The sequence below is a fragment of the Protopterus annectens genome, chromosome 3.part1 (assembly GCF_019279795.1).
Source record: "Protopterus annectens isolate FY-2018-M chromosome 3.part1, PAN1.0, whole genome shotgun sequence".
Classification (NCBI taxonomy): Eukaryota; Metazoa; Chordata; order Ceratodontiformes; family Protopteridae; genus Protopterus; species Protopterus annectens.
In genome coordinates this window covers 141,838,131-141,860,567 of record NC_056732.1, presented here as the reverse complement: position 1 = coordinate 141,860,567, position 22,437 = coordinate 141,838,131, and positions in this window count along the sequence as shown.

Genomic DNA, 22,437 nt, shown 5'->3' with positions numbered 1-22,437 from the left:
TAACCGGGAAAAGCCGAAAGACACAAACAAATTCAGAAATCCTCCTGGTCAAAATGATGGCCATCAGGAAGGGTCTTCCAATAAAATAATTTTAACTCAACAGAAGCTGCAGACCCAAAAGGTGGCAAAGCTGACTCGTGCAATAAATAATTAGTGGCCCAAGGTGGAAATGAGCCTTTTAAATGTGGTCTCATGAAAAACACACCTTTATTTATTTATTTAACATTTGTTGACTGAGAAATTCCAACTATGACAATTCCTATTTTCAGCGGAGGCCTGGTTAGAAATACTCCAGACCCATGTCTTTGTAATGTGGGAGGAAACTGCAGTACCTAGAGGAAATCCACGCAAACACAGGGAGTACATGCAGACTCTGCGCAGAAGAGAATCGAACTGGTGAACCTCTTGCTGTGAAGTGACAACGTTAAACGCTGCACCACTGTGCCGCTCAAATATTGCCCACCTTCAAAGATGCTGGGGACAAGGAATCTATGTCACAGCAAAAACTGGATATGGCTACTAGATGCACTTTGATGGATGTGTGACCAAGTCCACAGTTGAGAATCTGGACTAGATAATGTAGAACAGAAGGAATGAAAGTGGAAAAGACATCCAGACATTTTGAGATGGCCGAGATGGAGAAATGCATCCAATAATTTTTCTAAGTTTTAGACCTATTCAGTTTTTAAGGGGAAGATAGTATCAGTAACACTCTAGATAGAAGGGAAGGGTTGCAGAGCACTAGTGGAAGTGGAAAAAACATGCAGTTAGTGAGAGAGAATGAGTGTCTGATATTGTTTGCCTGATGGAGGAGACCTGAAAGTCTTAAGTGGATGCAACAAAGTAGCTGCTCCAGAGGATGAAACACTAGCAAGTTCAACCATGTCTGTTAAGGCCAGAAAGGGGCTATGAGAAGTTATTTTTATGATGTGCTGTTTGGATTTCTGTATAACCATCATCATCATCAGAGGAGGAGGAGGAATATATTAAAATGTAAAGGAAACCAAGGGACCATTTCTGGGCCATAGCATCTCTGATGCAGGCCCTTGGAGGAGTTAGAGAAAATAAGCTGCTACACAACAAACTTATTTGTGAAGCAAAAAGACTGCAGCAGTGTTTGCCCCTTGAGTGGAAAAAAAATTCCATATTCCCCAAGGAAATGAGAGATCAGTTGCAAGACATCAATAAACAGTAGCTGAGCCTGTCCACAGCCGTGTTGTCTTGCCCTCAGGTGTGGCTACCCCTTAGAAAGTGATAGGATAACATATTCCATTCCAAAACTCTAATGGCTTCTCAGCATATGGGTGAGACTAGGCTCTTCCCTGTCTCTTGATGTGCCATACCACTGCTACTTTGCTGGAGTGAATGGCACTCACACCCTGGTGAAATGAGTCCGGGACTGTCCTTGTCTCCAGTACACTAATGTGAAAACCCACCTTCACAGAGGCCTGTACTCTTTGCATCATTTAGGACTGTAATGTTCCTCACCCTGAAGCAGTTGCACTCATGGTGACAGCCACTGAGGGAATGGATACATGTTATTGACCGTCCTCTATGAGTAGATGCAGTCACAATCTGAGAAGTTTCTTGCAAATTATCAAAATCTGTACCAGACAGAGTGTGGGAACTCATAAGTGAGATTAATGACCAATGTATTCTTAATGGTCTGTTGTAGTATCCTAAAAATAATGCCTTGCAGATGGTATCATTAGAATGATGACTGCCATGGCACTCAGAGTGCTGAGATGAAGATGAGCAGAAACTGTCTGGGACTCCAGAAGTACAGAAGCATTGCATTGTAGGGAGTGGATTATCTCTGCAAAGAGGTTGGTCTACATGGTAAGATGCCCAGATTTCATTCAATAAAGGAGAGCTGCTGGGATGGATTTAACTAGTATTTTTCCTGGTTCAGCATTATTCCCAGAGAGTGATGCAACTTAACAGCTGAGGTGAGATCAGGTTTGAAGGAAAAGGAGCAACTAGAAGCCAGTTGTTGAGGTAGGGAAAATCCTGGTTCCCTGAGGCTTTTGATCAATTGCTACAATAAATGTGCTACTGATGCACACCCTGGAGGAATGAGGTAAGCCCCAAAGGAAGAGTCCTAAATTGTAAGTGACTAGCCCCTACCTACAAGTGAAGATACTTCTTGGACATCTTGGTTATTTTGATCAGGAAGCAGGCATCCTGGAGGTCCAAATAACACATACAATATCATTCAGATAAGCACAAAAGGACCACCTGTACTATGACCATTTAAAATTTTTCTTTTTTTTTGGAATGAAGGTGTTAAGGTTATTTAACTGTAATATGGCCCCTGGGTATTTTGCTTTTTTGGCACTGGAAGGAATCTGGAGTAATATCCTGACCTTTTCTAATCTACTGGGGCCACCTGGAAGGTTCTTTTGTTAGGGAAAGTTGCTGATCACCAATTTTGCAGCATGTTTTTGGCAGGATTGGATGTCAGGCATGGAGAAGACTTGGGGTGTGAACAGAAGTGGAAGGGAATTTTATATCCTCCAGATGTTAGCATTTGAAACTACCTGTCCCTGGTAATTGCTAAGTCAGAAAATGGAAAAACAGACAGTCCCAACTGCCTCCACAGTTCATAGGAGTATAGGATCAGAGGAGGTTAGTAGGCTATTGGCACTAAGGCCTCTACAAGCCTAGCCATGTTATAGCCTTGTTCCCTTATGGACCAATATATATAGTCTATATTTGCTTGTGAATCTAAGATCAGCACTGGCTGCCCCTATCTAAGAGGAACACAGATGAAACCCCTGGTGTAAATTTACGGTTTCACATCCAAATGTCTAGGTTACGCTTAAATATGGTCATTGAGGAGCTCTGTTTTACACGAACTGGGAGTTTGTTCCAAAGGAGTGTCAAACTCTGGGAGACATATCTGTCTCTCCAGCATGTCCTGTTAATATCACAGGCTAGGTTAAGATTACTAGAATGAGTGAATCTTGTCTCATTGGATTTGCAGGTGTGCAGCAGCTTCATCAAGGCAGGTCTGATACTGCTCTGTAGGCCAGGCACAAGTCTCCCCTAAGCAGGCGATACAATACTGAGTAAAATGATACAGCCTTCACTCTGTCCATGTAGGTCATGTGTTGTAGGCCCTGAGTTTTCTTGGTGAGAAACCTCTGAGGTCTCTCCAGATGCTGTAGATGTCTGGTGAGGAACATATAAAAGGGAGCACTGTACTCTATAATTGGTTTGATGAGAGACGACTACAGGGGAGTTATAATCTCCTTAGCATTGGAAGCTATACACTTGCTTATAAGGTGTGCAGTGTAGGAGGCCTTCCTTACTACTGTGGACACCTGATGATCAAAATTAAGCCTACTATCAACTTGAATTCCTAAATCTCTCACCACTGGGTTTGAACTTAGGGGGTTATTATTAATGCTGTAATTAGCAGGGGTATTTCCTTTGCTGAAGGGATGATAATGCATTTTTTTGTGCTTAGTTTAAGCCTGTGGCTTTGACATCAGTCATTTGCCTGTGCAAGCCCATTTTGTAGTATGTTGACATCTTTGGGGGATTCGATGATTGCACCCAGATTGCAGTCATCAGCAAACTTAGTAAGCCAGAGGTCATCTATTTTCACCTAGACTTCTGAAAAATAGATACCAAACAGTAGGGGGCCTAGCACAAATCCTTGTGAAACACTACTGGTAACATATCTGCTAGTAGAGGTGGCAGCCACAATTTTGACTGTACGTGTTCTGTTTGTGTGCCAGTTGGCAACCTCTAGTGATGTAAGGGTTAATCCCCAGATGGGTGAGTTTCTAAATGATGTGAGTGAGGGATTGTAACAAAGGCCTTGGCTAGGTCAAGATAGTCAGTGTAAACTGTTTTGCCTTCATCCAGGGCCTTGGTGACATTCCCAAAGAAGTTCACCAGGTTTAGCAGGCAAGATAAAGAAGTTATGTACCTACCATAACGTTCCATGTTAGTTGTCTTCTTCTCGCCTTCTTTCTTGCTGGTTGGGTTCAGAACCAAGACTCGGCCATCTTCAAAAGCTCGAGAGCTGCATACTGGCTCGAGGCCACCCCATATCCCATAATGCCTAGCGCTAGATACCCAGATCTCATTTGGTAAGTCTAACTGCAGACATAATAATGAAAGGATCCTATCCTGGAACATACAAAACCTCCAGAGAGGCTACTAGACAGAAAGGAATAGCCAGAGAAGACTCAGCCAGTGAAAAACCATAAGGAACTCTTCTTGGTCTACAACGATAGGGGGATGGAGGGTGGGACGCAAAAAAGAAGGCGAGAAGAAGACAACTAACATGGAACGTTATGGTAGGTACATAACCTCTTTATGTTATGTTGTCTATCTCGCCTTCATTCTTTCTGGTTGGGACAGCGTCCCTAACACCTGAAATTCTGGGTGGCTCATCGGAACAAACTCTTCAGAACAGTGGAACCAAAATCTGCTCTGTTTCTGGAAACCACATCCAACTTATAATGCAAAATGAAAGTATGTGGGTTGGCCCACGCAGCCACAGCACAAATAGATTCCATGGGCAACCTCTCCTGAAAGGCCACAGAAGTGGCTAAAGCTCTGGTGGAGTGACCTTTTGGTTTAACAGGTAATTCTTCATTCCTCAGTTGATAGATAAATGTGTTGATGGAAGTCAACCACCTGGACAAGGTTACTTTTGAGACTGGAAGACCTTGTTTACCCTCAGCATAAGAAAGGAAAAGTTGGTCTGATTTCCTGACATCTTTCATTCTATGCAAATAAAAACGTAGTTGCCTGTGAACATCTAACTGATGCAACTTATATTCCGCCCTGTTGGAGTGGTTGGGGAAAAAACACAGGAAGGTCTATGGACTGATTCAAATTATTTTCTGAAGAGACCTTAGGAAGGAAGGAAGGATTAGTTCTGAGAACAACCCTATCATTGTGGAACACTAGGTAAGGAGGACGGGTACAAAGAGCCTGCAGCTCTGAAACTCTTCTGGCTGAAGTAATGGCTACCAGAAAGAGAGCTTTCCAAGATAAAAACTTCAGGGAACAAGATGCTGCAGGTTCGAAGGGAGGCAATATTAGAGAAGCTAAAATCAAATTTAGATCCCGTGGAGGTGGAGGATCTCTCACTGGAGGCCTGAGCAGAGTGGTCCCTTTGAGAAAGGCTCTACATAGCTTATGCAACATGATGTTATTTCCTGACAGGCCAATGTGAAAATTTGAAATTGCAGCTAACTGAACTCTAATTGTAGCAGAAGCGGACCCAGAATGAGAGTTCCACAAGAAATTCCAATATGTGGTGTATAGGGGCTGAAAAGGGGTCTATACTCTTATTCTATGCCCAGGAAGAAAAACGTTTCCACTTACTAGCTTAAGTTTTTCTAGTGGTAGACTTGTGCGATGATAAAATAATTTCCCGCACAGACGGGGAGATATCTGGAAGCCTGGCTAAGGTTGGAAGTGGAGCAACCAAGCAGTGAGCTGGAGAGATTGCAGAGATTGGTGCAGCCCACCCGCTTGATGGATCAGAAGGTCTGGAACTGGGTCCAGAGTCCAAGGCTGCTCGAGAAGATAATGATGCAGGAATGGGAACCGTATTTGTCGAGGCCAATAAGGAGCAATGAGGATCATTTTGCAGCCCAACACGGTATCTTTCTGTATTAGCTTTGGAATAAGGGGAAATGGAGGGAATGCATAAAGAAGTCCTTGAGGCCAATCATTTGTGGACTAGAGTGTCTCTGGGGGAATGTCCAGGAAGTGGAAGGAGAGAGAAGAAATTGTTGTACTTGCTGTTGAAGGGTGTGGCAAAAAGGTCACAGCAAGGCTGGCCCCATTTGCGGAATATTTGGTCCGCAACTACTTGATTCAGAGACCACTCATGAGGCATGAGAATTGCTCTGCTCAGCCTGTCTGCTATGACATTGGACTTCCCAGGGATGTGCGTTGTGATCAGAAACCATTGGGAAGAGATCGCCCACTGCCAGAGTCTGAGTGCTTCTCGACATAAGGGATAGGACTTGGATCCGCCCTGCTTGTTGATGTACCACACTACTGACATATTGTCCATTTGAACTGCAATGGTCCCGGCAGGAAGGGAGTCTTGAAGAGCTTGCAATGCTAGAAGCACAGCCCTCATCTCCAAGATGTTGATATGCAGGTGGTACTCGTGAGGTTGCCAGGTGACTTGGACTGTCCTGCCCTAATAATGCCCCCCACCCGATCAGGGAAGCGTCCGTGGTAACCGTAGCAACTGGAGGGAGTACAAATTGTCTGCCTAGGGGTACTGATGTGGAGACCACCCACCATGCAAGGTGCTTTTTGCATGCTTCTGTGATCATGCTCATGTAAGACATGGGAAGCTGCTGGAAGGACCATTGGGAGAAAAGCAGCCACTGGAGGATCCTCATGTGAAAACGAGCTAGAGGAACAAGTATGATCATGAGACCTAGAGTTTGGAGGACGAACCTGGCTTGAATTCTCTTGCATGCTAATAAGACCTGTATGTGTTGACGAATCACTAATACTCTGTCTGGTGGAAGGCTTGCTAACATGTCTTTTGTATTTAAATTTGCGCCTATAAAGGTGATAGACTGACAGGGTGACAATGCAGACTTTTTGAAATTTATTGAGATACCTAGTCTGGAGCAAGTCTCGATAGTGTAGTCTCTGGCTCACAGAAGGTGATGCCTGTAGGTAGCAGTAAGGAGCCAGTAATCTAGATATGGAAACACCCGGAATCCTTGCCATCTCAGGTGAGTGTTAACTACTGCCATACATTTGGTGAACACCGTGGGGGCTGTGGTGAGACCAAAGGGCAGAGCTCTGAACTGGTAATGGCTGGCTCCCAGCCAGAAGTGAAGGAATCTTCTGGAGTGTCTGTCCATTTTGACGTGGTAGTACACATCCTGAAGATCTATAGAGCACATCCAATTGTCCTGACCCAGAAAGGGCATAATGGACTGAAGCGTGACCATCTGAAATTTGGTTCTTTGTACAGACCTGTTCAGTCTGCTGAGATCCAGAATGGGTCCCCAGTCCCCTGTCTTTTTTGGTACCAAAAAGAACCTTGAGTAAATTCTGGATCCTTGCTGGTCTGCTGGGACTTGCTGGATGGCCCTTTTCCTTAGCAGTTCTGAAATTTCTTGTACTGCTTGATCCCTTAGATTGGGTGGAATATCTGAAAGGGACTTGTTTGACACTACAGGAGTGTGAACAAAGGGTATTCTGTAGCCTCCGGATATAACTGACTGTACCAATTTGTCTTGTGTTATGTTTTGCCAGGCTCTTGGGTACAGCGATAATCTTCCCCCGACTGCCTCCAGAGGTGGGCAGTCAGGCAACCCTTCAGGGATGGTGGGAGGGCTTCGCAAAGAAGGATTCTCTGCTGCCCTGGTTTTGCGGCCCCCTCTGCCATGAGGGCAGCATCTATTATTGTTCCCTACTCTGCCCCTGGATGGGAACTCACCACGTGTGTCCGGAAAGGCTCCCTGAGATTTCCGGAACCACATCTTTCCACTCTTCTGACCCTTGGGATATGGTCTGGAAAGAGTGGAAAAATGGACTCCCATGGCAGAGAGAGTCTTGCCTTCCTGTTCACACCTGGTAAGGGTGTCCTTCACCTGTGATCAAAAATGAGAGGAACCATCAAAGGGGGTGTTGGTGAAAGACGCTCTGAAATGTTCCGCGAAGTTACATAGCTACATCCAAGCATGTCTCCTCAGAGCAACACCTGTGCCTGCAGCTCTACTCACACCATCGGCTGCATAAGAAATGAGCCTCATGGAGGAGTTCACCACTGAATTAAGAGTCTCCAGCTGGGAGGCTGCCTTAGCCCGGGCCCCCTCAGCTGATGGATCTTGAAGGGTATCTCCAAGCTCTTTAAGGAGATCCCTTTGAAGGTGGGTAAAGTGGCACAAATAATTCAGAGACCTCATAGAAAAGGTTGCTGAAGAGAACATCTGCTTCCCATATCTGTCCATCGTCCTGGACTCCTTGTTAGGGGGATGGACAGATGAAGAAGTTTCAGCTAACTCCTTCTTTGTGGCCACCACTACCACCATGGCCTCAACAGGGACACCTTTGGTCAAAAACTGTTTATCCTGTGGTGCCATTATGAATTTAGTGGGTCTTCTGGGGGTGGGTTCCACTGTGTCTGGAGCTGACCACGCCTTCTGAGCCACCACAGACATCAATGGGTTGAAAGGCGGAGACACCCAGGAGGTGGAAGGTCGGGATCCAAACGCATCCAGGAATATCGACTCATCCTCGGAGATGCTTAGGGTAGTCCAGTTCCCCCTCTGCCTAAGAATCTCAAGGATGTCTGAGAAGGAGACATCTTCAGAGGGTGATCTCGGGGACCCTTCTGAATCCTCCAAGTCAGTATCTGATGTGACAGACTCAGGGGATCAGGGGAGTCAACATGCTTCCACTTGCAATTCCTCTTATGAGGTGGCTCCTCTGAATGATCAGGGTTGGCCTCGGAAGAGGAAGACACACCCAAGGGGGTGCCCTGGAGCATTGGTTCCACACGCTTGGGGTCTGGAGGAGGGACAGAGGCAGACACAGGCACCATAGTGGGAGGAGCTGGTGGGGATGATTGTGGGGCTGACTCAGGGGCCAGCACACTCCTCATGACCTCAAAGATGTCCCTGCTCGGATGCCAAGAAGGCTCCGGTTCTGAAGTGACTGGAATCCCTCTCCACACCGAGGGGGATGGCTCCGATGCCAATGTAGGAGCCAAGCTCACCTGCACCGAAGCTTTGAGAGGGAGAATGGGGTCGGACAAGGGTCTGATGCCACTCGCCCCCTCGGAGCCGATGAGAGAGTCTCGGCACCCAGACCCTTCCAAGGACGGTACCAAAGAAGTGATCAGAGCTGACGATGGAACCAAAACAGAAGGTATCGGTGCCGATGGTTCCATGACCTGAACCCCAATGACCTCTGGCTCCGAGCTCAAGGAAGGAGTCAGAGGAGGAATAACTGCAGATATGGACGGAGCCGACACCTGATGAGGGGGGCTGGACAACATTTTTGCTAGGGCCTGCGATTTTAACAGCCTACTGACCACTCTCTCCACGTCATGAACGGATAGTCATGAGGACCGAGAAGAGTGGGACTGATGACTTTGCTCCGACTGGAGCAGTGGAGACCTCGGAGCCGAACGTATTGACTCCAGGGAGGGAGACCTAGATCTCTTTCTACTCCCAGTCGGCTCCAAAGGGACAGTCAGAACCGACTGGGAGAGAGGTAAATCGGTTCTAGCCGGAACCGAGGCTGAAGGAACAGCTTCACCCATCGACGGCTCCGAACTGGTAGCCGAAGATTTAGGTGGCTTAGAGGTCTTCATAGGCTGCGTCTTAGCCAGTGAATCCTGTTTAATTAATCCACGCACGATTAACTTATTTTTATGCTCCTGCAGGACTCTTGGGCTGAAGGCATGGCAGACCGAAAAAGAGTCCTGCAGGTGCACGGTGCCAAGACAATAGACACAAGAAGTGTGACCATCTGTCGGAGACATCTTCTGACAGCATGAGTCACACTTCTTGAATCCGGACACCTTAGTATCCTTGGACATCCCTGAAAAGGAATAGAAAAATGAAGGACAATACACTAAAGAAAATAGGATGTAACTAATACCACACACACACAGTTAAGACACCCAAAATACAGCCAATAAAAAACTGACAATATTGTGTATATATACAGTTAAACAAAACTAAGTAGAGCTAAAAGTTTTTTTTTTTTTTTGGATAGAGAAAAAAAAAGGTTAGCCTCTAATTTAAACGGATACCTAAGACAGGAAGGGGGAGGGGAAAACTCTCTAACTAAAACGAGTTTTCTGAAGGGATAGGGGAAAGTTAAGAAAGAATATTAGACACTACAAGTATGTATATATATATATATATATATATATATATATATATATATATATATATATATATATATATATGGATGGTTAACTAATATAAATGATCGACACTAACAACTATAAAATTTTTGTCAACAAATGAGTAAATAATGAAAAAATATGACCTGAGCCAGTAAGACAACCTCGCAGCAGAAACGGCAAATGAGATCTGGGTATCTAGCGCCAGGCATTATGGGATATGGGGTGGCCTCGAGCCAGTATGCAGCTCTCGAACTTTTGAAGATGGTCGAGTCGGAGCCGAGGATCGGCTCCGAACCCAACCAGCAAGAATGAAGGCGAGACAGACAACTTAACATCTGCTTTTAACAAAGCCAAACTGGGTCAGGTCAAAAGTTTGAAGGTCACCTACATCCTTGTTGATAAGGTCCATCATGATTCTCTCCATGGCCTTGTATGGGTCATTAGTTCCCGGGGTCGGTTGAGGGACCCCCTTTTTGCAAGGGGATTACAGCTGCTGTTTCCCACTAAGCTGGGACAAAGCCAGTGCTAAGACTGAGATTGAAGAGTATGTTCAGTGTTTCCACTAATTCCTGTTTTAGACCATTTAATAAGCAGCCTGGGATGTTGTCCATTTGGGTTTTTGGCCTTGGAGAGTGTGGCTATGACCTGCTGTCCACTGATACTAGGCAGAGGATTGGTGACATTTATGTTATGGGGTATGATTGGTAGGGACAGGGGGGGTGAAGTTTTTGCCAGTCTTAAGTGGTACCATCCACAGGTAGTTTGACACAAAGCTCGGCCTTCCTTTTAGATTTCGGACCTAGCTGAGGAAGGCTTTGTGATTTTCCTTAACTAGGGTTACTAATTATTTTCATAATTAGCTTTAGATGACTTTACAAGGTGTCTAATCTGCTTATTTATGCTTTGAATGGAGTTCTTCCTTTGCTGAGACCGTTTTCTCTTGTTTTTATTTTTTACAATAGTTTCTTTCTTTATTGTACAACTTACTTATGCTGGATGTCCACCAGGGTGGCTTATTTTTTCATGAGGATCTTGATTTGATTCGTTCTGGTATGTTTGAGTCTACACATTTATATAGGTGTTTATATAGAACATTTGCATACACCTCAGTATAGGGGTCATTGCTGTCAGGTTGTCTGAAACTACTGATGTCATTACTCAGTAGGCTATAGTTTGCTTTAGAGAAATTTTTTTAACATTTTGCTCCTGTGGTTGGGTCAGATACAATCATTACTTCCAACGAGACTGATTTATGTTTGGACTTTACCAGGGAGGGCCCCGCACATGGTGTAGTGCAGCAATCCCCTTTGTTGGTGAGCACTATGTCAAGGATGTTAGAGCCCCTTGTGGGGGTGCTGACTATCTGCTCCAGAGCATTTGTGTTAACAAACTCCAGGAACCTTTGGGTGAGCATGTTTGTTCTCACATGTTACCCAATCGATGGAAGGATAGTTAAAGTTAAAGTCACCCATGACCAGGGTATTTGGCTGTACTGTGAGTGCTTCAAGTAGGTCCAGGAAGGCCGTGTGGTTTTCGTGCTTCATGACTGGGGACCTATAGCTAAAAAGGGAAGCTAGCAGGTACGGCTGGTGCAAGGCAATCAAGCTAGTTAGACCAAAATGAAAAAATGCCATAATAGTAATATAATTAGTTATTCTAACTAAAAAAATAATGTGGCCAATACACACTGAAAAAATAATGTGGCCAATACAGGCAAGCAAATCAAAACACTAAGGTCAAACATTTGGCATCACAAATTGTTCAAGGCTTATCAGAACCAAAAAATATCCCCTAGGGGGTTAAGGTCAAAAATTCAACCATTGGTTCGAATACCAGATGATATGTTACTCAAAGAATGGCAGCTAGCACAGCAGGAGGCAGCCATGTAATTTGTGAATATAGTGGCATCTTTTTACAAAAGAACTGTTCAGACCAATATTTTGGAAGTTGAAAAGACATGTAATAATCTTAAAAAATTTGAAGAACAGGCCAGTTTCAAGGGTGGCCTGAGCAAATTATCTAAGGAACTGTTGACTCTTGAAAATAATCTTAAAACTAAAAAACTTCATAAATTCTCAAGAGACAGGGAGGATTATGATAGAGGAAGACAGTTTGAGTCACACAGGGGGGTAAGGTTTGCCCAGGGTACAAAGAATTCGACTTATGTGGGTAAAAAGAGACCTAGGTCTATTTTAAAAAAGACAGGCTTCAGTAACACTACTTCTGGTGAGGAGTCCTCAACAACAGACACAGAATCCTTTGGTACTGGTGACTCACCAAATGTTAAGAGGGGACGAACATCAGATGACCCTTTAGGGGTAGAAAACATAGGGGAGGCAGAAAACACAAGGGTAAAAAGTTTGGAAGATCTGTTCATGTCAGTAGTGAAATAGATTTACCTTGTACTAATGTGCTCAACATCTCAAAGTATGTTTTATCACAAGATGACTATACATTGCTCAATAAATGTCTTGGATTCATTCCTGGCTTTTTTATTGATGAGAGTTTTCTAGTATCAGATACTATTGCATTCTGTAGAAAGATTAAACTGAATTTATTTTTCAGACAACAGGATCAATCTGATCCTCCTTAAAGATCTTCTGAATTTCGGTTTCATAAATCAACATTTAATCCTCCAATGGAAAAACATGTGGCTATTTTTCAACAGGCAGTTATCAAAGATTTACATTTTCATTTGAGATCAGATTACAATATCAAGCATAATTTATCCAAATCTGAACAACTTGCCCTAACACATCTTAAGAATAATACTGATATAGTCATTCTCTCTGCTGATAAGGGGGTGCGGTTGTAGTCATGGATGCTGATTATTATTGGGATGAAGGAAATAGACAGCTGTCTAACCATCATCATTACATGAAAATGAGTACCGACCCTACACCTAACTTCAAAAGGGAAATAGATGACTTTTTACAGGAGGCTGTGGAGGCTGGTATTATTTCTGATAAGATTAAATCACATTTGATGGTCAAAGATCCAGCTAAACAATATCTATATTTACTACCGAAAATCCACAAATCTCTACATAAACTGCCAGGCAGACCTATTGTGTCTGGGATTGGATCACTTACAGAACCACTTTCTGTTTTTTTAACTGAAAAACTGAAACCCCTTCTATCTTTAATTAGAGCCAGACTTCATGACACGACTGAATTTTTGCAAATTGTCTCTGAATCAGAATTGGAGCCAGATTGGCTAATGTGTACCTTAGATGTTAAGTCTCTATGTACTAGTATTCCACACTGGGCAGGATTAGCAGCTTTGGATTTTTGGTTAAACAAAGCTAATATTTATTCCCCAGGATTTAATACATTACTTATCTGCATGGCTGAACACATCCTTACCAAGAATGTCTTTTACTTCAAACAAGATTGCTATTGGCAAATACAGGGTATGGCAATGGGTGCTTCATTTGCACCCATTTATGCTGACCTTTATATGGGTTATGTGGAGGAACACATCATCTATGATGAGTTGCACAATATATACATACCGGAGATTGATATCTGGAGAAGATATTTGGACGACTGTTGGCTAGTGTGGAAAGGTGGCAGTGATTATCTTCAAGAATTTGTTGAACATCTTAATGGAAACATTTGGGGTACAGAATTTACGGTGGACTATCATTATAATGAAATACATTTCTTGGATGTCTTTTTACAGCGCCAACCAGACAATACACTAAAAACTTCTGTATATCGGAAATTTCCCGAATTTAATACCTTGCTCCATGCCAACAGTCTACATACAAAACATACAATTAATAACATTCCTAAATCACAGTTTTTGCAGCTCAAAAGGATATGTTCCTCTGAGCAAGATTTAAAACAACATCATGATGACTTAGCCAATAGGTTTCTCACTAGAGGATATTCCAGACATACTATCAGTTCTGCCATGCAATGGAGCAGAAACCAATCTAGGGATTCACTACTGGAATATAAAGAACATCAAAAACAGACAAATCAAGAAACTTGCAGATTTGTTACAACCTATGGTAGAAATACTAAACATCTTCTTAATATTATAGATAAACATTGGAACATATTGAAGTCTCATTCCCTCCTAGAAGACTATTTGGGAGAGCAATGCTCATTTTCATACAGAAAGGGGAAAACGCTGGGATCTCATTTCTCACATTATAAGAAAATCAACTCTAGGGATGAAACTTTATCCCAAAGAACATTAACAGGTGAGAAACTAGTTGGAATATGCCCTTGTAGTCATTGCAGCTTTTGTGGCTACATATTTAAAACAAAAACTTTTACTAGTAAAAACACTGGTCATTTATATGATATTGTTTTTTTTGGTAACTGTAGTTCGGATTGGATTATCTATCTTGCAACATGCACATGTCAAGCTTTTTATGTTGGACAGACATCCAGACAGTTCAGAATTAGAATATCTGAACACCTGGGGGATATCAGATATGGTAGGATTACAAATGCCTTATACAGACACACTATGAATCACCCCACTGCCAAGTTTTCATTTACTATCATTGATAACATCAAAACTGAATGGCATTATATTCTGAATAACAAAGAGAAAAGATGGATAGTGAAATTAGGGAGTTTGTTTTCCCCTGGACTTAATGATAAATTATCATAATTCAAACATTGTTCCTTTTTGACTTTAATATTGATGTTAGAATATGTATATCTTCAAAGCACATGTATTTTGAATTGTATTACATTATGTATACCAATATTTGTTTTTATTTTTTATGTTTATTTTTGTAACAATTACATTTTCTTCTTGAGACAGGAACTGATGTCTTTCTACTTCTGGTTATAAAGGTATTTATAACAGGACCTTCTCATTCTATGTGTGACAATCTACTGATGAAAGCTATGTGCTGAAACCGGTCTAGAATTTCAGCTTAAATAAAGCTACTATTACTCAATTCATTCTTGGTGCTTGCATTTTTTCATTTTGGACCTATAGCTAACAATGATGTCGAGGGAAGTCTTTCCTACTGTTAGTTGGACTTGGAGTAATTCCAGGGAGTTGTACTGGTTAACCACTCTACAGGTATATTTGTCTTTAATGAAGATGGATACTCCTCTTCCCTTGGATTTTTCACATTTTTGTGGTCTGAATATATGGAAGGCATTATAGCCCTGCATAGCCAGGGTATGCTCTGAGCCCTTGAACCATGTCTTTGTGATTGCACAGACATCAGCATCTTCCAGGGTGAGAAGTGTTTCAAGTGGGTTAGTTTCTAATTTAGACTCCTAGCATTAAGCAGCATAACCCTGAGTTTGTTTCTGGAGGATATTTTGTTTTTATGACATTGTCTAAAAAAGGCACTATGGAGGAGGCAAGTACCTTTGCCAGCAACCTAAAGCCTAGAGGTGACAGGTGAAGACCATCTCTGGCAAAGCAGCATGGTATGTCTACCATATCATCCCAGGCTGTCAGATACTGGATACCCCAGGATTGCTGCCAGAAGTTTAAGTCGATCATTTTTTGTTTGTATTGTGGTATCATCCTTGGTGAGGGAGGAATGCTGCTTAGGGCTAGGGACATACCTGCCTGGGACACATAATCTGAAAGCTCCATCATATCTCTGTTCATATAGTCCAGTGAGGCACGTCTCAAGTCATTCACTCCAACATAGACTATGAGAGAGTCATAACAATATTTGTTGCTGAGAGACTTAAGTGCATGTGTTATTTGCCGGATCCTGGTAACAGACAATGCAGCTGACCATGACCTTCTCCTTGACCGGCCTAGTGAGGGGAACATCTGTGTGTCTCACTATGGCGTTGCCTATGACCAAGACATTTGGTTTAGACTGTTTTACCTTAGGAGCTTAATGGAAGAGAAACTGATGCATATGTTCTTATGTGGAATGGGTGCTGATGAGATCGCATTGTGTGCATAAGGTTTGCATTTGGGAGGTCTTTGCTCTTTTGGTATACTTCTAGTGAGTACCTCCACGTTTGTGGGTTTATGTGTTGTGTGCTTGGTATGTGTGGGAGGTGGGAGGTGGAATGTGAGTGCTGACAACCTGCTTGGTAATTGGTTTGTTGTTACATGAGAGAGACAGCATTAATTCCAGATTCATAGTATAGATACATCTCTCACATACTGTATTTATATGTTGTAGGAGTAGTAGGTTGTCTGTATACATGAGGCAATTGCTACATTGCCCATGTCGATCAGACTGGCTGGAGAAAAGGTGGGAAACTGACCTTCCATTATGTCAGGTATAATCTGTAATACATTGTGGAGGGTAGTCTAGCTGGACTAGGTTCTGTAGAACTAGTAAAATCAGCTAATCTATGGGAGCTTTAGAGGTAGAAACCTGCGCCAGCACCTCAAAAAGTGCACCTTAGATGCTCTCAGGGCAGCAGTGCACAACTTTGTTGTGTGCCAAGAAGCAGGGAAGTTTAGGAGGGTTCTCTAGCAGTTATCTAGGGAACATTTTACTTTTTAAGCATTTGTGTCTATACACTGCACTGCTAACCTCCATTGCATGGTACGCAGATGCACGCAAACTCTATCTTTAAATATCAGCTAAGTGAAACGATTTTCAAACAATAGGAAAGCCCAAGCCTGAGCCTTTTTTCAACAATCCCCTACTCAGATGGGTTCTTCACTACACTCTTCTGCCATAAAGGTGCAAGAGGGCCCTCTTGGTGTAAGATGGCTGACTTTAGTGCTCAGAAAATGCCAAAAAAATCTAGATTTAGCAAGCGTCAATCTAGCCTATGCTACAAATTGTTCAATTACTGTAAACAGGCAGTGTAGAAAACACAGTCACAAACAATAAAAATAGTTTAAAGTAGGTGGCAAGACAGTTGCAAATAGTTTAAAAGTGCAAAGAAAGTGAAAAAATACTTATTTTTCAATAGAACTGACAGGATGCCTTGGAGATTGTTCAGACTGACTTCAGATCTCTGAATAAGGAGGCAGTCCAGCAAGGCCCTGGGAGCTGCCGCTGCTGTTGTCCACCAATAGGTGGACTGCAGCCACCCTGTGACTACTGTAGACTTTTGACTTTGTAAATATAACTCTCTGAAAGTTGTCGGAGTTAACTGCTTTTTTTTCAAACTGCTGATTCTTTTGCTGTTGTTTATGCCTGAACCATAACTGCTGTATGCTCCACTTCCTCCTGGGAAAGGAGCAATGAAATGGCTGCAATTTGATACCAACCATAGAGAGGGTTTTACTCTCTTTTTCCATAGTTTCTAAATATAGCTTGAAACCAGGGTCACGATTCAGCAATACTGGAAAGCAGAATTCATGAAAGTGACCTTGCTTTATATTCTCAATGAGATCTGTAGGCATGAACAAGCTATGGCAGGGAATCATAATGGTAGATCCTGTAGCTCTGTCTGACCTTTCTGTAACACTGTAAATGACCTTAATTATCAGGTACAAAATGGAAGAAACAGTTGCTGATTAACATAACAATTTGTCTTTCATTCATCCATGGCACAACTGCATCAGCGACTGGTGCATCTAATCCACTAGGTCTTTCTGGAAGTCTGTCATATGAGTTAAATAGTTTATCACATCAATTTAAAGTGTAGAACAGGACAAATTACTTCTCCAAAGAGTCCATTAATTCTGGATTCCTCATCTAGTGGATGGACTGAGAGGTTCTCTGGGTTGGGAACCATTTTAAGAGTGCCCATTACAACAAGAGTGTCTGGCTTAGCAGTCTCTTACCAAAGGTTCCTCTCTTTTTATGATTGACTCCTGAGGTGAAATCATGTGGCAACTTTAAGCATATCTGCCAGTGGGGGATCCACCCTGCAGGATTATTAAATGACCCAAAAGCCATTTTAAAGGTTCAGCCATTTTTCACTGTCATTTTCAATGAGGGAACAAGATCAGTGTACCATCCACCCTTCTGTTTAATGAGACAGAAGGGTGGATGGTCCATTCACCTTGTGTCTCTAACACTTCCCTAACACTGAGGTCTTTGGAGGGGGGTTGTTGGGGAATCCTTCCCTCCTCCTGTGACAACTGACATGAATGACTTTACAAGGGAGACAGTGTGTTTCTGCTTGCACATTGCCTTCCTCTGTATCTTCTGAAAGTAGGGTCCAAAAAAAAGAAAGAAGAATATTTCACTGCTGATGTCACAGATGGTTGTTGCAAAGGACTTTGGACCTCTATGCTTTGTACTACAATGGGGAAATACAAAGATTCATAAAAAAGATACATTTTGCCAATTAAACAAGTGTCAACATCATGGAGGTTAAGGATGTCTAGGGTCAGATTAAAAAAAGTACACATTCAGAGTCAAGATCATGGTATTGGTTGGATCAACATCAAGAACCATGGTGCTAACCTCTACAGGATCAGGCACACCAGACCAGAATGGACATTGACGGGTCAGCACTGACTCTGGCACTAATCACCCAGTCTCCTAGCACTGAGCCTGAAAGGTAAATTTCAGCAACAGCAGCAACGAAACCTTTAATGTTTGTGGCAAACTTGGTGGTAGGGCCATCAAATATCATGGCACATAATAGTGGTAAGAGCATTGCAGGGATGAGTGCTTAAAGTGGTTCTAGTATTTGTATTGTTATATTAAATGTCACTGCTATCAACCTCATTACCAGTGCAAAAGACAAGGACACAGAGGCGGAAAGCCTTGAAGAACTAAGTTCAGATAAAAAATCTGAGGCACCCATTTCCCTAACAGGACCATTTAGAAAAGGACATGCAATGAATCTTAGGCCTCAACAAGGCCTACACTAGTAAGCTATAGTCAAATTCAAGGAAGACAGGCAATGGAAAACCTCCTTGAGAGCAGGACTATGTCTTATGATCTGGTGCATCTTGTTATCAGCCAAACTCTTGAGACTTTGAAATGTGACTAGTTGGCTAACTGACAATGTAGATTCAACTACTTTCAGTACGATATTTTGAGTCCTTCTTCCATATTATCAAAAGCAGACAGAATTCCTGGAGTGGAATGCTTCTCCTGAGGTTTGGTAGGTTTATGCGGCCTGTAGAGGTGAAATGAATTTGATCCAGTGACTCAAAAGACGAGGAAGTCGAAGCTGAGGGTTTAATTTCTGAGACTGATAATGGTTCTGGCTGATTCTGTGCCAACAAGGACTTTTCAAACATACACATTTTAACAGGTTCCTTGTGTTATGAAAAGTGTTTCAAGGAAATGCATAGCAAAAAGAACACAAAGTATTGTTCTACTCCCTCAAACAGTGAAAGCATCAGTTTTGTCTGTCTTGATGTGGAATTTTATAGCTGTAACTATAATTTTTAAATAATCCTTTCATTTTGACTAGCACATTGGCAACAGGCCTATAAATAATAAACAACAATACCAACAGTAACAAGATTAACGAGCAATGCATTTAATTTAATAGCTAACTAACTTTTCCACACCATTGACACTGCTACATTAATGAAAAAGATCAGCTGAAAAGCAAGTTAAATCAGATACAGAAGAAAGAGAAATCTAATCATGAGTCTGGGAGAATTTTACAACAAAAATTATCGAAATAGATGGTGTGGAGACATTTCACAGCAAAAATATTCTGGAGAGGAATGGCACTATGGTGCATTGTGGTGAGGAAGTGTGGTAGCTTGTGAAGGTTTAATGAGCTGAACTGTCTTGAAGTCTGATAGATATTGTTACTGAGGATGAAAACCTTCTGTTATCTGCAACATAAGTTACTGTTCAAGTCTAATGTTGTCTCTTTCCCATATTGATAAGTCCACATTATTATCTGATTTTATTTTGTGACAGATTTCTATTTTAGTTTCCACTCACCTCTTTCTATGTCACCATGGTTGACATTGGCCTAATGTAATAAGAAAGAAAGAAAGAGAAAGAATACTTTTCAATAAAGTGACCATTCTCCTGATTTCAAGAATACCTGGTCAGGTAGGAACACTGGAGAGAGGATCAATGACACTCTGGTTTCCTTCTACTTATAAAACTGCAGGGATACCTCAAGGCTAGGTGTCCGCTTCATTAATTTATACCCTTAACTGGGCTCTGATAAGCCTCTCTGACCTTATGTATGTTAATAATCTTATATTCCCATGAATTTAGCCTCCAAAGGATGAAATCAATATATTTAATACCATTTTATAGTATATGAATGATGTAAAACCCATCTCCCACAAATAAACCTATTGAAAGCTAAAGATATATACTCTTTAGAATATTATGAACCATCATGAAGACACTGGTCTTGATGGTTTTATTTAGGACCTTTACCTTAGAAAGAATTTCTTAGCATCTCTTTAGAACTACTCCCAAAGATTACAGAATCTAGATCTTGGCTTCAGGACTGGCCAGTTCTTATGCCCTCATATCAAACAAAGTCTGAACTTCTCCTTCTGTTCATTAAAACCCTACAAAATAAGATAGCATAATTCATCCTACTTATAACACAATGGCAATGCCTCTACTTCTTATTCAGTACTTAAATTGGCTTCCCATTATAGACATAGCAGAAGTGCAGCCATTGTGCTGTTATATAACCTGTGAGCACTGGTCTTCTGCAACCCACAGTCTAATTTTCAGATGACAGAAAATGAATAACAATAAGACAAAATTATCCTCATAGTTGCCTCCAGGAGAAGATTCTCCCATGCAGCATTACATAAATGGATTGCTATGCTCATTAACATTACAGAAACACATGACATTGACTACCTCGCTCAACCTAAGGAAAACTATGTTACTGTCTTCTTAGCATAAGTTATTGTGCTCCTTTGACTGATGCCTCTTATTCTAAAAAGCCTAGCTCATTATCTGTGCACTTCCACTTGACTTAGTCAATATCTTTCACTTGTGAATAAACTTCTGTCCTGTATACTTTCAGTAATCTATGTGATAAATCAACAAATTCACATTTAAAATATATTAAAGAGCGCTATATTAACATTACAGTTATAATCTTGTATATAGCCATCAACCATGGTTCATTACCCGAGCTGCAACTTTTTAAAAGATTCTTTTATACTGCATGCTGCTTTGTAGCCCAGGTCATACGTTCTTGAGTTCATAAGTCATATTACAGTGCTTAGGCCTACTGGCCAACTAGGTACACTGTTTCCTTTAAGTATGGTATATAAATCTTACCAGACATCCAGGTATCCACAGATTTTTTTTTTAAAATATTTCTCGATTGTCTGACAAACATATTTCAGAATATTATTCTATAAAAGTATCATTTTATTTTTAATAAAGGAATATTTTAATTTAGTTTTATATAAAGGAACTTGAAAATTTAAATTATTATGCCTTAAATTCTTATCACTTTTGAAATTACTCATATTAAACATTATCTGCAAAACAGGATCATGAAAGATAGTATAAGCCAATATTAATTTACAATGGTAATATCTATAATATACTGAATAAAGTTTTAAATGCCTATATCTTGACTCATAATCCAGAGTCCTAACTGAAGTTATTTCTTTTGTGAACTTTCTCTGAACTCCTTCAAGCTCTTTTAATTGTCCATGTGTGAAGATACAAAAATATTATTATATTCTAAAATTGGTCTAATAAATGAGACAAATATTGTTACTAAACATTTCTCATCTCTTGTAGTCAATATTTTCAACATAAAACCCGTCTTCCTTAAAGCTTTAGAGCATACAATTTTAATATGTTTATCAAACGACAGGTTCGAAGTTACCAATATTCTCATTCATTATTCTGTTTAATTATCTTTAGCAGAACTGTAGATAAGTACACTGAATGATTATTAAACTTGTATGTAAAATACATAATATTACATTTACCAGTACTAAACTTCAAACCTGACAAGTTTGTCCATTTTGATAATTAATTCATATAAACAATCATAATCCTTATCATTCTGGATGACAAAACTGATTTTACAGTCATCAGCATACATGCATGTCCAAAACTCACATTTTTTTGGAATAGTAGAGAAATCTATATTAAAAAACAATGGTCCCAGAACTGAACCCTGTGGTACAACTGACTTCATTGCCAAAAAAGGTGGAAAGGTCCTGACTTCAATGCCAAAAAAGGTGGAAAGGTCCTTTAAATCTTACATATGGCATATGACTCCTAAGCCACACCATAATCCATCTAACAAGATAACCATTTACTTTTAACGTTTGTATACATTTCTTAATTATCATAAAAGGTAGACTATCAAATGCCTTAGAAAAATAAAGGAATATAACTCCAATATATACTCATAAAAACTAATTAAATTAGTTAAGGTAGATATACCTTTTTTAAATTCATGTTGTTCAGTATGTATAAAGGATAAGTCAATACCAGATGTACATAGTAATTCTATTAAACATCTCTCAAAATATTTTCCTAAAGTAAAAGTTAAACTTATAGGTCTATAATGTTCAATGCAACCTCTTTTCCCTTTTTAAGTATTGGGGTAATATGATAGATCTTCCATTCATCAGAATCCTTGTGCCAAAAATTAATTGAATAAGATATGTAGAATTGGATGTCTTTAGTATTAGCTAAAAGTATACTAGGTATTAAATTTGGACCTGTTGATGAAAATTGATTTATTTTAGATAGTAGCTTGAATATT